We start from the raw sequence: 18,587 nt of genomic DNA, 5'->3' as shown, positions 1-18,587 counted from the left end.
TTAGTAATGTGCTACTAATTGGAATGTGTTACAGGGATGAGTTTACTGTCATAATGTTTGCATGGCAGTTTCTGCTACTGTAAACCCCCGCCTGATATTCGCGTCACTAAATTTTCGCGATTTCTTAGAACCAGTGAGTTTATGATGGCAAAAGTTCGCGAAGCACTGGAGCCACGTACATACACCCACTGTTGAAGTTAGATTTCACGATGGGTAATATTCGCGTTACGCTCTTCTCGCGGAAATAGCGAACATTAATTCGTCGCGAATATTAGGCAGTTTACAGTACATTGTATATGAAATCACAATTGTGTAGCAGCCTTTGATTTTGATTAGCACTTTTTCTTTGAATGTTGGATGTTTACCACATTGTCCTTCTTTTAAAAGTGATGCCTGAAAGCCCATTTGCAAAAAAACGACTGAAGTATAGCCGTGGTTGGCTATAAAAACCCTGCAATCACCACGCAAAGTGGTCATTGGCTATCCCAGCCATGTATTGCTTGGAATAAAATAAATAAAATGTGCACGCAGATTGAGAGTACATGTACCTGCACCACATACACTGCACTGTATGCATGTTACTTGACAGCACATACACTGCACTGTATGCATGTTACTTGACAGCACATACACTGCACTGTATGCATGTTACTTGACAGCTAAATTTTTAAATAAATAAAATGTGCACGCAGATTGAGAGTACATGTTCCTGCACCACATACACTGCACTGTATGCATGTTACTTGACAGCACATACACTGCACTGTATGCATGTTACTTGACAGCACATACTGTAATTTCACAAATTTTCGGTGTACTTTTATTTTCGGTACTTTCGGTGCGTCTGTTTCATACCTAAAATTTCAATACACCGAACAAACACTAACACACATAATCCAATAGGGAACTGCTTCTCTGTACCGAAAATTTCTGTTCACCTAACCTGGCCTGTTGCCCTCATACCGAAAATATTGAGCACCGAAAATTTCTGAAATTAGAGTATACTGCACTGTACAAGGGCGTCGGAACTGCACCGGCATGGCCGCCCACTTTTTCGGCCGTTTTTTTTATTTTTTTTAGCACACTGCAACAAAGCGCGATGATACTCAGCGCAAACGTGGCAAATCCTTGTCCCCGATCGTGGTTTGTTGCAGAATCAAAGTCCATGTACACTGAAATGGCACCAAATGCCTGGGAATGCTTGCAATTGGCTTCAATTTTTGAATTTTTTTCCGTGGGGAGGGTAATGTTTGTCCCCGATCGTAGCATCTTCTTGTTTTTTTGCAGAATCAAAAAGTCTTTCATTGTAGTTACCGTACACTGAAATGGCACCAAATGCCCGGAAATGCTTGCAATTGGCTTCAATTTTTGAAAATTTTTCCCGGGGGACGACCCCCCGACCCCCCCCCTTCCATGCCCGCCCCACCTCCAAAGTCGGTGCGACGCGCCTGCTGTATGCATGTTACTTGACAGCACATACACTGCACTGTATGCATGTTACTTGACAGCACATCCACTGCACTGTATGCATGTTACTTGACAGCACATACACTGCACTGTATGCATGTTACTTGACAGCTAAATTTTTAAATAAATAAAATGTGCGCGCAGATTGAGAGTACATGTACCTGCACCACATACACTGCACTGTATGCATGTTACTTGACAGCACATACACTGCACTGTATGCATGTTACTTGACAGCACAGGATAGGCATGGATAGCTACGCCGCAATGTTCTGCGAGTCACGAGTCACGGTGACTTTCGAGTAGCAGTAGATCGATTTTGCATCGCAAACTGCGATGCTATACAGGATAAATTTATCCCTGTGTTATGCGTGCATAGCTTGGGTGCCTACCCTCTTTTCTGTCAATCAGTTCTGCCGGCAACATCCTTGTGTTAATCGTTGTTAGTCTTTCTTTCTTTTTTTCTTCTTAGTCTTCTGTTTCACTTCATATTATTCCTTCTCCCGAGTGGGTCTATTGTTTTTAGGCGGATGTCTGTTATAGTCACCAATAAATAAATCCAACAACTACGAACACTTAACATTGTATTTGTTGCGCTGGAAAGTCGACTACAGTACATTCGGAAAGCTTTCTTTGTGCCTTTGTCATAGTTCATGTACTGAATAGATGGTTTATTGAGTACCGGTACACCTTGCATGGTACTGTTTGGATTTATTTATTGGTGATTATATATGTGCATGGTACTGTTTGGATTTATTTATTGGTGATTATATATGTGCATGGTACTGTTTGGATTTATTTATTGGTGATTATATATGTGCATGGTACTGTTTGGATTTATTTATTGGTGATTATATATGTGCATGGTACTGTTTGGATTTATTTATTGGTGATTATATATGTGCATGGTACTGTTTGGATTTATTTATTGGTGATTATATATGTGCATGGTACTGTTTGGATTTATTTATTGGTGATTATATATGTGCATGGTACTGTTTGGATTTATGTATTGGTGATTATATATGTGCATGGTACTGTTTGGATTTATTTATTGGTGATTATATATGTGCATGGTACTGTTTGGATTTATTTATTGGTGATTATATATGTGCATGGTACTGTTTGGATTTATTTATTGGTGATTATATATGTGCGTGGTACTGTTTGGATTTATTTATTGGTGATTATATATGTGCATGGTACTGTTTGGATTTATTTATTGGTGATTATATATGTGCATGGTACTGTTTGGATTTATTTATTGGTGATTATATATGTGCATGGTACTGTTTGGATTTATTTATTGGTGATTATATATGTGCATGGTACTGTTTGGATTTATTTATTGGTGACTATATATGTGCATGGTACTGTTTGGATTTATTTATTGGTGATTATATATGTGCATGGTACTGTTTGGATTTATTTATTGGTGATTATATATGTGCATGGTACTGTTTACTGAAGTAGTAGCAATGTCCTGTCGATCTACTGGACCCACTGCAGCATGCACAACAAGAAAAGAAACTGGACGGTCGCCTCCTATGTAGGCTTGGGGTTTGAATGGCTCTAACTACGGTGCACCGGTGCTGCTGTCTATTGATACAAACTCCAGTGTCTGGCACAAGTGGTCTTCAGTACACACAGTGTTTGTTGAGGAGTGCAGATAGGGCAGTTATCAGCAACCATTATGTCTTCATGTTCTTCACATGTACTGCCCTGTTCCTACCCTTCTCTGTTTGTTCACTCGCCTATTTAGGCCAACAAGTCATTTAGCAGTTGCTGAAGAAAGGAACCGGGACTGAACCCAGCCGTAAGTTTTGATCGAGAGAGAGAACATGTTTGAGAGAAAAGGAAAGGCAAAGGGAGAGAGAGAGAGAGAGAGAGAGAGAGAGAGAGAGAGAAAGAGAACGAGATGACAGTTGACATGCTTGTCAGTTCGGCACATAAATTATGACATGTGTCTGTCGTGTTGCCAAGTACAACGCGGCGACTGCATGCCGTGTCTGGTTACTAAAATGTGCATGTCCGTTTTGACCGTTATAATTTTGTCAGTTCAAAGATTTGAATATGCGCGCGGGCAGGAGGCAAAACCAGGTCAAGAGAGCGTTTCTTTCTTGCTGGCTACATGAGCATCCTGCTACAAGAAGACGTGTTTCTGTAGTTCGTTTCAGATCACAACGTGGGATGTGTGGGTTGTGGTCTTGTTTGCCAGTGTAAAAATGCGGTGTGGGGAGCAAACCATTTCTTAAAAATGCCAGCAGCAGAAGTATTCAAGATGGATTGTTTATTGAGTGCACTTTTCATTGTACTTGTACTGTTCAGCAGCATGGTTCTGTCTCTACCTACTGTAACTGGACCCACTGCAGCAACAACAGCAGCAGCAGAAGCTGGACTGTCGTCTGTACAGCCTGATTGCATGGCAAAGCTGATCCAAGTTGCTGGTGTAAATGCTGGTGGTGCTGTGAAATATTCCCAACTGCTTGGCAACTTCGGCATATCAGTGAGTGATGTGAGAGCTTCGTCGTCACCGGTGTTATTACGTGTTGCGGGAGTGAGTGTACACAGTGACCGTGAAAAGATCTACCGCTGTTTGGCTGATTCCGTTGAGACTTCACTACGTCCATTGGCATGCGTGCAGTATACACCTTGTCATGGTTTTGGCAGTTGTGCTGTGAATGGTGGTGAGTCTGGTGATGAGTCTGCACGTTATGGGTGTAGTTGCTCAGCTGGTTACAGTGGTGTTGACTGTGAGGTTGATGCTTGCTTGAAATTGAGTTCAAATATTACTAGTCATGGTTTTGACAATGCTGCTGCTGCTGCTGCTGTCAATGAAAGAAGATGTGAGAATGGTGGCACGTGTTTGAGAGTGGTTGGTAGTCCAGGTTTTCAGTGTGCATGTTCAGCTGGGTACGCAGGTGTGGAGTGCTCTACGATGGTTGACAATTGTGCCAGCTCACCGTGTCACCACGGCGGCGTGTGTAGAAATGCGTTGAACAAGTTTTCATGCCATTGTCGGATTGGTTACACGGGTATGATGTGTCAGGAGAAGTGGCTGACGAAGAAGACATCAGAGCTGCGTTTAGCTAACATTTCCAATCATGTTTCAAGTGTTGTTGCATCCAGTCACTGGGAAGGTCAGAAATCTCTTCTGAGTTTGAGATATATGATTCAAAATTTGAATTGAGTCATGAACACTATTGGAGATTCACTGAACTTGGTGACAGCTACTGTCGCAAGGAATGGTGATGCTGCACGTGCCAACGGTAATCTACTGTCGAGGAATAGAATGGAGATCAGGCATGTGAATACGCAGGTGAACAAGGTGATAGATGCAGTCAATGAGAATGGCCAAGCAGTGACTGCGGTTAACAATGCTGTGAATGAGAATGGAGAGGCAATCACACAGCTAGAGAGTGCTATCAATAGGAACAGGAATTCAATCATCCAGAATGGAAAGGTGATCTCAAGTGTTAAAAGTGCAGTCAACAGAATCCGTGAAGTGAACAGCAACATTCAAGGTTCTGTGAACAAGAATGGGAATTCAATGATCAAGAATGGACAGGTGATCTCCAGAATTGGAAGTGCGGTCACGAATATTCAAAATTCTGTGAACATGAATGGAAATTCCATCGCAAGAATTGACAATGCTGTCGATAAGATGAGTGCTGCGCTTGACTGGATTGGAAAAGCGGTTCAAAAACTTGTCAGTAGACACAATACACGATATGTTCTTCGCCGAGAAGAACTTACCTGGAGTGATGCAAGAGAAGCATGTCGCAACTGTGGTGGAGATCTGGTGGTGATTCGTACAGCTGAGGAGAAGACGGCTGTGAGGGCAGCCTTAGGCCATGGCTTGCCAAATGTTTGGATTGGTGCTAGTGATACTCAAACAGAGGGTGATTGGCGCTGGGTTACCGGTGAAGAAATGACATTCAGTGCATGGAACACTGGAGACCCCGGTGGTGGCCGTCATGAAAATTGTGCTTTGCTTTTATCCCATCAGTATGTTTGGAAAGACCATGGTTGTTGGGCTCATTTTTCGTCTGTCTGTCAATATTGATTCAATATAATGACTGACTTTATAAGTAGAAAGGAAAAGGACATATGATAACGAGTTAAGAGTAACTCTCCACCACTGTAACTAGATACTATACAGTCAACTTCGCTAATAACGACTGCGGATATAACAACAATTCGCGAATAACGACAGCATTTCCATGCCCAGAGCAAAGTCCCTTCCAACTGTAATACATAATGAGACTTCGGGTATAACGACACTTCGCGAATAAGGACACTTTTCTGATGCCCTGCCGGGTGTCGTTATAAGCGAAGTTGACTGTATACAGTCAGAAAGTGCAACAACTAGGCACAAAACTGACAGAGTACTGATTAGCGCTACGGAGATGTGTTGAAGCTAGGTGTCAGGACGTCGAATGTCTCAGTACTCTTGTCAGTTTTGTGCCTAGTTGTTGCACTTTCTGACTGTATATAGTATCTAGTTACAGTGGTGGAGAGTTACTCTAACTCGTTATCATATGTCCTTTTCCTTTCTACTTTTATTATTGGCTCAATACCGGAGTTTCAGACTTTATAAGTCTTCATAATTTTTTTGAATACTGTGTAGCAGGAAATTTTCGGACGGAATTAATTTTCGTACGACTTCGTACACGGCCTCTTTTGTACTGAAATTAATTCCGTACTAAAATTTGTGCATGTGAAATTATGTACATATTGCATGCGAATACGTGTATTTAGTATGCAGCACTGAACGAAAATAAAATCCGTACGAAAGGTTGAAATTCGGCTTTGTCCGATAATATTCCCGTCCGAAAATTTCCTGCTATACAGTATGCCATATTCGCCACCAACTTCTGGTCTGGTTCTCCATCTTCTATTAATTTTTTGTGCTCTGATTTCAACTGTTCATGTCTCTGTGTGGATGCTGCCTTCTTCTCAATAATGAATATTCTGTTTCACATATTGAAGTAGTAGATTCAATCTCTCAAATTCCGTTTGTTTTGGAGGAGAATTCACGGTTACTGTGTGCGAAAGTCCCTAACTCGTATTCAGCTCTGCAGGTCTAAAATTCTGAAATGGACTGTAGAGCTTTGTTGTATAATGCACAGGGCGGCAGTGTGTAAAACTCACGGGCATTGCTTGCATTAGTATTTTGCTCTTTGAAAGAATACTTTGTAGATAAATACTCATTGGTGACCACGAGGATGCTGCGCGGAAAATGCAACTCGCCACGGCTGCCCTTTTTTTTTTTTTTTTTTTCTTTACAAAAACCACACACCATTTGATGGCACAAAGCAGCAAGGCAGCGATGAGACATATGGAATGGCAGGAGTGGGGGAGAGGCAGGGGCAGCTTGACCGACCATAGGGTCTCGGCTTCATTGCAACCCAAGCGCTCCACAAAAACAAAAGCCCTGCGCCGGCTCTGGGCATTATGGATACGTGGTTCCATTGTAAACGAATCGCTGAGAGTACGGCTATACAAGGCATTCGTCTTACCGGTCCTGTGCTACAACAACGGGACTTGGGGCCTCACTGGCACCGCTATGCATAGAGTTGATGCGTTCCACAGACAACAACTGCGGAAAGTTATTGGCATACGGTACCCAGCTAAGATCAAGAATAACACCCTTTATCACACCCCACGTGAGTGTCTCCATGGTTTGAGCCAATCAGCGGCCTTACTGAGCGTGCTATATTCCCCAGTACATCGCCAGCCAATGTGGATGCACTGCAGTGCGATATTGCACCCCGGCGAGTGAGCGTGCAAATAACCTATTTGCACGCTCGCTTCGAAGTGAGCGTGCAGATATACCTATATTATAGGTTCTTTGCACGCTCACTCGCCGGGGTGCAATAATAGTACTAGTAGTGAAGATGGAATGGGTGATGTTGACCGAAATACCAGTGGCAGTGAGATATGTTCTGAAGCACAGGGTGAAGGACATGCAGTGGATGCAATGCAAACTGAAGACTCAGTTACCTTGCAGTTGCAGGATAGGTTGCATGCTTCACAAAGCAAAATTCGGAATCTTGGGAAGAAATTACGCCGCCGAGATGACCAGTTGATCAAGTATGATGACCAGTTGGCCAGGCTTGGTGAAAGAGTGGAGGAGGAGGAGGAGAGCAAGGAAGATTTGGAAGAGCAGTTGGGCAGTGCATTAGAAACAGTCGAAACCCTCAGGCGTAAGCTCAACAATGTGTACTGCAGAGTTTCATACGAGAAATCTAAGAGCTCCAGCACAAGTTCTGCCGTGAGTGACGTGACAGAAGAGCTTCTTGCTTGTGGGCAAAGGGAGAAGGAACTAAAGAGAACAGTGAGTGCATTACAGGCTGAGTTAGATGTGGAACGGTCCATGCAGCAGTGCCAGCACATTACAGCGAAGGTGGATGGTGAATACACACCAGAGGTGCGTCAGTGCTGCTATGACCTCCTTGCAAAGAACGTGGGTGTGTGGAATCTTGGGTCTGTGATACGTTCAGTTTTGCGCTTAGCAAATGTGGGAATTTCGGAAGTTCCATCTGCAGCTACTGCCTCCAAGATGTTGGTAGAGTTACGGCAAATTTCACAGTTGCATGTAGCTAGTACCGCTTCTGATGCTCAGTTCACAACCAGCCACAGTGATGGCACGTCGAAGCAGGGTACCAGCTTTCAGAGCTTCCAGCTGGCAACCAATGAAAAAGCATACAGCCTGGGTATGGTTGAAATGAAAAATGGTACAGCCAAGCATGTGTTTGAAATGTTCAAGCAAGTTCTGGGTGACATTGACAGTGTAGCATCTGCTTCAGGCCAGACCGATGTAGCAAAGCACATTGTAAAGAACATGAAGAATACAATGAGTGACAGGTGCGTAGTTCAGAAGTCCTACAATGTTCTATTGGAGGAATACCGCAAGGACATCTTGCCTGATGTTGTGGATGGTTGGGAAAAACTCAGTGAAGATGAGCAGGCTACCATGGGAAGGGTCAACAATTTTTATTGTGGTATGCACTATATTGTTGGCTTGGCCGATAGCTGCACAGCTGCTCTGAAATTGTGGGAGGTTGCACACTTTGGGAAAGATGTCCGAGTTGGTGCTGAACTTCTCCATGGCACGTGGCAAGGGAATGGTGGCGTTGCACGGCTCATCTATTCAGCTTCGAAGGCATTTGAAAGGCATGGCGATGAGGCTGCTGGTTGTGTGGCTGACTTTCACGCGTTTCTGTCAGAAACCAACAGCAAATTGCCCCTGGAGGAGTATAGAGGAAACAGGTCATATGTGTATAGAGGAAACAGGTCATATGTGTATGTGTTCAGGAATGGTGCTGGTGTGTATTACCTCCATGAAAAAATGTTGCATTTTCTCACGGAGGTAACTGTGAGGGATAACCAGTTGTTACGTGCCGTGAAGGCTGATTTGGGTGTGGCAGAGTTTGTGGCTGGTGCTAGAGCGCTTGGTCTGCTGTCGAAGCTGGTCATTGGTCCGTTGTGGTGCCTGCTGGAAGACCCAAAGGTGTCAATTCTCGAGGTCAGCAAGTACTACACTGAGCTGAACAGCAATCTCCTGAAGTGGTCTACTGACGCAAGCAACCTGTTAGATGGCAGTGCTCGGCCATTCTCCGACGCCAAAGTGTCCGTCGTCTGTGATGTCTACACCGCGCTTGTCGAGCCATCGGAGGTTTCTGATGCCCTCACTCTGGAGATTCTAGCGTACCTGTGTTCTACCCTGGCAGCATTCACAACACGACTACTGGCGGATCATCTACCGGGTGGGAAGTACCATCATGCGCCAACACTTGCCACTGAAACTGCTTCGGTACAGAAGACTAATGCCATTAGCGAGCGAGATTTCGCCCAGCTGGATCGCCTGAAACGTGAGAAACCGAATGCGGCAACGGTGGCATTGGAGGGTATGATCATGTTTGCCAACAATGAAACAACCGATTGGCTCCGATCTCTGCCACCATCTGAACATGCCCGGCTAGTGGAAGTTGCTCGGTCAACTGCCCCAGCTGCTCGCCAGCAGTTTAAGGACAGAAGGCTAGCCATCCAGCAACATCGTCTGGCGGAGCTGAAGCGCAAACAGAAGGAGAAGGAGGCTAAGCGCCAGGCTGACATTGCTCGCCAGGAACAATTGACGAAGGCCATTGAGCCATACACGCTGTGGACAGGCACGACCAACATCGAGGAGGAACTGGCCAAGTTGACATCAGTCACTCGCCAGAGGGATGCCTTGCGGGCCCAGCTCCAGTTCCGGAAGTTTGTTATTGGGCAGAATTCGGCGAAAGAGCTGTTCTACCTGAGTAGTGGTGGCCGTGTCCTGCCGATTCCAACACTCGTCAGTAACCTGAAGAAGCTGATAGGTGAAAGCACCACACCTGGAGGCAGTGCCACTGAAGCGAGCTCGTCCACTGCCAACCAGTGACCTGCTGTTGAAGGAACCTGCCTACTCCGTCTGTTTATACATTTGTACAGTCAATAACAATTATTTATTCTTCTGTGTGTGTGTGTGTGTGTGTGTGTGTGTGTGTGTGTGTGTGTGTGTGTGTGTGTGTGTGTGTGTGTGTGTGTGTGTGCCTGCAGTTGGATCCCGGGACGGATACCCTGATGCCGTCAATCCTTTTTCTGCACCTTGTCCTCACCCACTTACTGAGGTGTGGTGAGCCCATAAGTGGGATCATTTCAAGTCCACCCTAGTTTGGGGATTTCAGGGGGTGTCGGCCGTTGGGTGGTTCAATGGCCAATTGAGTCATCTTTCCAAGATTCCTTTTGAGTCTCTCTCCCCTCTCCCGGGGAGACCCACGTGACCAGTTTTGGCAGTGAGCAAGTACAAGTACAAGTGTGTGTGTGTGTGTGTGTGTGTGTGTGTGTGTTGATTATGACGATGATCTTGGTGCGCCTACACAATGCTCATGTTGTGCGACTCCGCCTTTTAGTCATGCGTGCGGTGATTGTGAATATCATTGGTCTATTTAATATTGCTTTAGTTTTCTTTGCTTCCGCTGAGTGCCCTGTTCCCAGCAAGCCCAGGTCTTCACTTTGACACCCTACTTGTTCCACTGTGCTTTTTGCTGGTGTTGAATTGGACCATGTTGCTTTGCGTTTTCCTGTCAATGTTGATGGCCGGCGCATACTCGCTCTCTCTCTCTCTTGTAGAATTTTTGGTTGCACTGCCATGCATTGGTGAACTGAAGTGCTTTGTAGCCTGCAGCATGTGTTGGTACTGTTGTCCCGTTGCTGTATTACTATTTGTCGATCTGTGGTCTTTAGTACTCCAAGTATGTTGCTTTCTAGTGGACTTCTTGCATTAATCGCTTGGTTGCTATGGTGGTTGCTAAGGCCCATATTTAAAATTTGGCCGTTAAATTTGAATTTTGACGGTAACCCTAGGTTTTGTGGAGGGGGGCAATCAAGCAACTAGAAAATCTAAGCAATCTGAGCTTTTTTTCCCGTTGCCATGCTGGTTGCTATGGACGGCCGAAAACAGTGCATGTGCCATATCCTCAATGTAAAGACTATGCACGTATAGTGTGAATAGCACGGAACTTCAAAAGACCATAACTTTGGTATCCCTTGGAATTTTGACCTGAAATTTTCTCTGCAGTCTTGTAATATGTTGGTCTTTCAGATAAAACAGACCTTTGTACTTAAATCTCTCCCAAGTAAAACCACCTAAACTCCCTAGCAATATCGCACTGCAGTGCATCCACATGTCATTGGCTGGCGGTGTACTGGGGAATATTGCGAGTCGCTCCGCCAGGGAGTCGCTGCTGACTTGCTGCAGCACACCAACTAACTACTGTTACTTACTTGGTCGAGGACGCTGTCGCGGAAGCGAATGTGGACCCGGCTTGCGTCCGCCAAGTCAACTTCACAAGCTCCGTGAGAGTCGAGACAGCAGACGCCCAAGTATTGGAGAAGACTGTCGACAGCTGATTTGAGAAACTGTCCGACGCCGCCATCGACAGCCTCGTTTCTGAGCAGAAAAACAAAAACACAGAGCAGGCAACTGACAAATGGCTCCGCTTATTCGACGAGTATTGTAAAGACACAGGACGTCGCTGTGACCTGAGTACGGTTACGGCAAGCGACCTAGCTTACATTCTGCGACATGCATACGTCGAATTGCGTCCGAAGAAAGCTGGAGTGAAGTTCTACTCTGCATCAAGCTTGCTCGGTTTCCGTTCCGCAATACATCGCAAGCTAGTCGAGTTGAAGCGGCCCATGAACGTCCACAATGACCCAGCGTTCAAGGACGCAAACATTGCATTGAAGGCCTTCCTCATGAAGCTAAAGGAAGCGGGAGCAGTCAAAGCGGTGGAGCACAAACACCCAATCAACGACGATGACATGAGCAAGCTGTCCCGCTACTTCCAGGATCTCCCGTGTATAATAAATGTATTACTTCACTCGGACGCGTGCAATACCGGCGTCGATATCTGCACTTACGGCTTCGCCGTTCGTGCAGATATCGGCCGGTATTGCACTGGTCCTTGTGCAGTAATACATGCGTACAAGAGGACAAACTCAACACCACTTGGTATCTCGATCCTGGGAGCCCGCTGGCGTCTGTTTGGGCACGTGCTGCGGCTGGACCAGAGTGCACCGGCAAACCTGTCAATGTGCTCCTACTTCAAGCCATCCACTGAGCCTACCTGGAGGGGCAGGCCGCGCACAACTCTGCCGGTCGTGCTCAGACACGATCTCGAGCTGGTTGGGAGGACCCTCAAGACCTTGGCAGATCTTGAGGAGCTGAGGAGCATCGCCCAGAATCGCGGGGCGTGGAGCTACCTCAGCGGCCGTATCCTGGAGAGATATGTTGCTGCTCACGGATGAACCCTGGTAATGATCAGCAAATTCAAATTCAACTCGGTTGAGCTGCTCGTTTGCTTGATTTGTATTCTATTTTCGTCACGCGTTTTATATTGCATAATGTTTTTATATCGCCATCAATATCCTGTTTGGCTGTTGTCGCTTCGGCTTATGCGAAAGCTACACATGCTGTGTATATCTACATTGCATTGATGGCAACGCAGAGAAGCTTCTAATAATAAATAATAAAGATAAATACTGGGGAAGGAAGTGGATTTATGGCGTTTTGCTGCATTCAACTTGCGGTCCTGTCCATTTTCACATGTGCAAATCGTAGAATTTGGCTGCTTCAAGCGTTGGAGCTGACAATTCATTGAATCACGACTGCCATACGGTTTCAAAGTGATGGCGTTGGAAGTCAACAAAATTTGTTGACTTCAAAAAATTTGTTGACTTCCAACAAATGACTTGTGGGTCCGATAGGATTCAGTCGGAGTTTTGTCAAGTAGAATATCATCATGTCGGAAGCTCTTGTGACTTTTTGTTTCATAGTGGTTCCCTAGCCAGGAGGTCCTACTCCCATCAGTTCCTGCGGATGTGTTGCCCTGCTGTGAAAGGAACAACCCAAACGCATATGAATCCACACAAAAACTGGATGCAGACTGGGAGTGAATTCAAAAGTCAGTGTTGTCATGACTCCGGTCTGGATGTGACGATACACATTCAAGTCCTATTTAATTTGGAGGACACTAAAAGTACTGTACACTCAAGCGCCCCTTATCCGGACGCCTCAGATACGGGCACGTCTCTCTACCGGGCACCTTCAGCTTGAGTTCCTATGGCAAAAATGCTTTGAATTTTGGGGGGGGGGTTGAACTTTTTTTGTATGCGCAAGTGCTTGTTTGTCACTGCCAACCCGTGAAATCCACACATTTTTATCAATGTATTCTTTCTGTAACCTGAACATGTGCAATACTTGCCAAATATACTTCTTCAAAAAATGATACATGCATGGTAGATGAGTTATCATGAGATACGGGCTAATTCGAGATATCGCCTGCATTACATTGTAGGCAAATGGAATAATGTGCTATGATGACACTACATTATAGTGCACTCCCGGAGTTTCAAGTTCTCAACTGTGATATTGATGAGTGGCTGCATGTTGGCACAACGTATAACAACACATCCGTAACATCATACGCAACGGGCACTGCGGATGCTTGTGAAATGTTGGCACTTCATGCAGTGATGCTTGTTGGCTAATAGTATGGTTTCTTACTTTCACACTGTTTCACTCGTGCACAAGCACAAGCAACTGTTCAGATGCTTGCGGATGGAATAGGGCTACATTGTCTGAGAATGTATTACATTAAACTGGCACCAACATAGCCTTGTTAATTAACACTGGCATGCTAGTGTTTTGCAACATCTAGTAATGTGATAATATCCCCACTATCGCTACTGTGGAAGGTTGAGGCGTGAACGGCTCTAACCAGTGTGCTGTCCATTGATACTTGTACAAGCTAGAGTGTCCGGCCCAATCACTCTTCATTGTACACTCACTGTATTTTGCTGAGAAGTGAAGACAAGGGAGTTATCAGCAGCCTTTGTGTACTTTTTGTCTTCGTGTTGTTTGCATTGTGCTGCCCTGTTCTGTCCCAATTCTTTGCTGTAGGTCTTCTTGTTCATTCAGGCCCACGTGTCATTTTTACCTTCACTGAAGAAAGGAGATGACACAGGCATCAGCTGTAAGTTGTGATTGAGGGACAGATGAAGTTTGAGAGAGAGAGAGAGAGAGAGAGAGAGAGAGAGAGAGAGATGAAGAGAGAGAAAGAGATGACAGTTGACATGCTTGTCAGTTTGACACATAAATTATGACTCGTGTCTGTCGTGTTGCCAAGTACAACGCGACGACTGTATGGCGTGTCCGGTTACTAAAAATGTACGTGTCCGTTTAGACCGTTATAATTATATCAGTTCAAAGATTTGAATATGCGTGCGGGCAGATGGCACATTCAAGTCAAGAGAGGGCTTTTTTCTTGCTGGCTACATGAACCTCCTGCTGCAAGAAGACGTGTTTCTGTAGTTCGTTTCACATCACAAGGAAGGATGTGCTGGTGTTAGTCTTGTTTGCCTGTGTAAAGGTGCCAGCAGAAGTATTCAAGATGGATTGTTAGTGCCAACCGCCACACCTCAAATTGCACTGCTCTTCACTCAAGCCTTTTGATTTGTGTTCGACGTTTTGGTCTCTGGCCGTCGTCCAGTATGATGGAGAGACGAGGACGCTGGGCGAAGCATGGCGAATTTTGAGTTCGCACTCCAATTAGAGTCGAACTCGGTGATGAAATTCGCCTTGTGGTAAGGATTTAGCAACAGAATTTTCGCTTGCATGGCGTTGACAGGTCGTACATGTGCACACCTGTATGTACTGTACAGCGTAGTAACTTTATGACTGCCTGACACGAATCTAGTTTCTTGAAGCCAGAGAATAGACAGTGAATGAGGGCACATACCAGGATATAATATACACACTATAGTATAGGACTAAGGAAGGGATCATAGTGTTAGGTGATGTGTACTCAGCACATGGCAAGTGAAGAAGATGTAGGTGTGTGAACAAGGTGTGCAAAGCGGCGCGAATGTGCGCGTTAGCTCAGTGTGGCAGGCATATGTCACACTCAGCTCGTGATCACACTTGCTAGGTCTTGTCGCATCTGGTACATTGTATATCAGCCCTATCTAGAACTGCACCTTGTGTCATTGTATATCAGCAGTGTATATCAGCCCTATCTAGAACTGCACCTTGTGCTGGTGATGTGTCTTCACCGCGGGTATGAACTACTCCTACCCATGTTCTGCCTTTGGCACATAAGCTATGCGTCTGGTAGAACTCCTGTCCATTCTACTTGCTGAGGAACACAGGCAGGAGAAACTTGTAGTGTTTGTTTAGTCCAAGTTCTTTTTGGTTTTGTTCCATTTGCTGTTTTAGGCCAAGCCATGTTGTTTGGCTGTTGCAACAAGAATCCAGCACAGACAGTAAGTTGCCACTATAAGGATGGAGAGTAGGGGTTGAGAGAGAGAGAGAGAGAGAGAGAGAGAGAGAGAGAGAGCGCGTGGTGTTTTCTAACATTTGCAGTTATTGGACTTCATGACTATACTCTTGTCCTGTGTGCTTGTGTCTGCTGTTCATTTCCTGTTAATTGCGAGCTCGTATGCCAGTGTTGCAGTTGAACATTTTGTATTGTATGGTGGCATTTCTAGGGTTTCTTTTTGCATTTTGTGTGTTGTAGTTCAATCTTTAAGGTCGAGCGCCATTGCTGGTGTCTCAGCTGGAGCATGTGCGACTTACTGCATCTGCGAAACAATCACGCTTTTGAAGAATTTTCAGATCTGACGAGGTCGTTGATGTGATGATTTGACCATGTCGATATCCAGCCATTTAGAATTCTCCAGGAGGTAAGGCGTTTTCCAGTTGTCATGGTTGTGATGGCTATAAGTCAGTTGCTATCTTGGTCATGTACTACACAAGGGCATGCTTGTCATATTACATTACATGTAACTAACCCTCTTCGGTCCTACGTAACCATGAACCTTCCAAGTTGGAAGCCTGATGGTCTGCGCACTGGAGATGTGTTAGAGCTAGGTCTCGGGTCGCTGAATGTCACAGTAGCCTGTCAGTTTCGTGCCCTATTATCGCACTTTCTGACTGTTTATCATCTTGTTACAGTCGTGGGTAGTTGCTGCATAACTCGTTCCCATGTGTTTCCTCTCTTTTTACATTTATTACTGGCTCAGTATCCGAGTTTAAATTTAACACAGAATACATTGTATTTTAAAATGAATTCTGTGTTAAACTGAATTTGAATGTCTCGCCTGCTGATGCATTGTACAAGTTGCCCTATTCCGTTATCACTGTGATTGCCCCATTCCAATATCACTGTGATTTCTCCAGCAGACAGTGGAGTATTTGTGTTGAACTGAAGCGCTTCATTGTACTGTGCAGCCCGCAGTATAGGTATAGGTAATCACTGATCGGCAAACCACCTGTACTAACTTGCTAGAAGAGTAGGTAGATGCTAGATATCGAAAGAAGTGGTATACATGTACTGTCGTGGACATGGAAATCCGGTCGCACGTCTAGTGGCCCCAGGGCGCTGGCCATGCAGCCGTGGATAGCGGTACACACATGCATTTATGCACTGCAGTGCAGCGCGCTGGGCGAATCGGATCAACAATACATGACTGTCCACTGCACGCAGCGCTCTGTACGCGCTGAGGGAGCCGGCCCCGGTCAATCGACTGGATTTCCATGTCCGCTACAGTAGTTGACTGTGGGAATTTAGAGAATATGCATAAAAGACGACAGAAGAGTTGGCCGTTGCTGTTCTGAAACGGCTCTTGCTTGTTTAGCTGACTGCCGATTTCGCTGTAGGCATATTTTAAAAGGTGGCAGACTGGTCGTAAATTTCATATGGCATTCAATTGACCGTAACTTTGGTGTCTCTCAATGGATTTGAGTGAAATTTTCACCACACACTCCTGCCACTATGCTGGCCCTCTGGACATGATTTAAAAGTTCTTGTGCCTCACTGACAGGCTTGCCAGGCCGGAAAAACTCAAAATTCCGGCATAGTGTCAGGGTGTGCGAGCCACCCAGGAGCCAAATAAAATTTATTCCCGTAGCTATGCAGAAGACGTTACTTCAGTAACGTCTGGCGCTAGCCAGGGTCCACACAGCTTTAATTTGGTATTTGTGTGTGTGTGTGTTTGTTTGTTTGTTTGTGTCACGCCTGGCGCTATCCGTATCTGACGGCAAAAAAGCATAGGATGTTATACATTTTTCAATTCTCCTATTTTTTTCTGGCATATCCTGGGATTCGAACCCGCACTATCGCCCTACATGAATTCCCCCATACACTTCGCATTCATACCCATTCTTCCAAGTTGCTTCACGTTATTATCTTGCGTTTGAAAGCCCTATTTGAATATTGCGGGCAGCTGTATGTGGCCAGCTGTGTTTAATGGTACGGAACGGTACGGGAGACGGTGTCGTATTACCCTCGATCGTACCTGTCCCGTACCTATCCCCTACCGTACCGTGCCATCAAAGACGGCTGGCCACAATGCATATTCAAATAGGGCTTTCAAATGCAAGATCACAATGTGAAACAACTTGGAAGAATGGGTATGAATGCGAAGTGTATGGGGGAATGCATGTAGGGCGATAGTGCGGGTTCGAATCCCAGGATATGCCTGAAAACAAATTGGAGAATTGAAAAATTTATAACATCCTATGCTTTTTTGCCGTCAGATCACAATGTGAAACAACTTGGAAGAATTAGTATGTATGCGAAGTGTATCGGGGGATGCATGCAGGGCGCGCGATAGTGCGGGTTCGAATCCCAGGTTATGTCTTAAAAAAAGAGGATTTTTTTAAAGAATTTATAACATCCCTATGCTTTTTTTTGTCTAGGTCATCAAGGCAAAAAAGCATAGCGTAGGGCCCTGAGCTTCCAAGCTCTCTCGTTTAATGCATTTACAATTTTTTCAAATCGTCTTGCCCATTCTGTCCGTGCGCGGGATCCAAACCTAAAAAAAGTCCAGAAGCAGCCATGTGTGGTGGGATAGGGCCCCTCAACGTGGCCCTGGAATCTGTCACAACAGCACAAGTGGGCGTTCTCTCACAGACTCCCACAGACCCAAGTCAATTTTTGAATTTGTTTAGGTTAAGCACATTTTCGTACCTTTGATACAACATCCAGTGCTGGGACCTCCACAGCAAGCCATTTCCACAGCGCTGCACACCAAATCCAGGATACCCTCAAAAATCGGCAAAGACTACCACTCACGTTCCACTACTGCCTAGTACTGAATCCTACCTGACTTCTTGACACGACTCAAACTTGCCAAAGTCACTAAATTAACGTCAACTACAATAATCAAGCCACATATCTGCAACGTCACGAGGGTGCTGGCAAAAGTCCTGCTGCAATACATGGCTAAAAAACGTGATTTTTTGGACTTGGAGCAAAATTCTGCACACTTTCGCGCTTTTCCATGATACGACAAGTTGCTCACGGTCTGCTCAGATTCAAATACAGTGCTGCCAAAAAAATGACAGCGTGCAACAAAAAAATCTTTCCTTGCAAGGGCACATTTTCGGCCATAACTCTTGAACGGCTGGTCAGATCGACATAAATTTTCAGAGATTTTGCAGCTATTCATGCTCTTTCAACTGATGTAGCACTCGATATGAATTCGATTTTTTAGGGAATTTACGGGGAGACTGCTACCTTAAGTGA

The 18,587-nt window shown here is 45.1% G+C and overlaps 1 long non-coding RNA gene across 1 annotated transcript in view; it reads left to right on the top strand.

Moving 5' to 3' along the window:
• The window catches only part of LOC135819883 (uncharacterized), a 37,813-nt gene that overhangs the window by 4,086 nt on the left and 15,140 nt on the right, over positions 1 to 18,587 (top strand). Inside the window, exons 2-6 of the long non-coding RNA XR_010554001.1 lie at positions 3,230 to 3,283; positions 13,961 to 14,033; positions 14,410 to 14,643; positions 15,275 to 15,321; positions 15,576 to 15,741. This is a non-coding gene — a long non-coding RNA (uncharacterized LOC135819883). The remainder of the gene's footprint in view (positions 1 to 3,229; positions 3,284 to 13,960; positions 14,034 to 14,409; positions 14,644 to 15,274; positions 15,322 to 15,575; positions 15,742 to 18,587) is intronic.

This window comes from Sycon ciliatum, chromosome 1, assembly GCF_964019385.1.
Source record: "Sycon ciliatum chromosome 1, ocSycCili1.1, whole genome shotgun sequence".
NCBI classification, from domain to species: Eukaryota; Metazoa; Porifera; class Calcarea; order Leucosolenida; family Sycettidae; genus Sycon; species Sycon ciliatum.
This window is presented reverse-complemented; position numbering and strand designations above follow the sequence as displayed.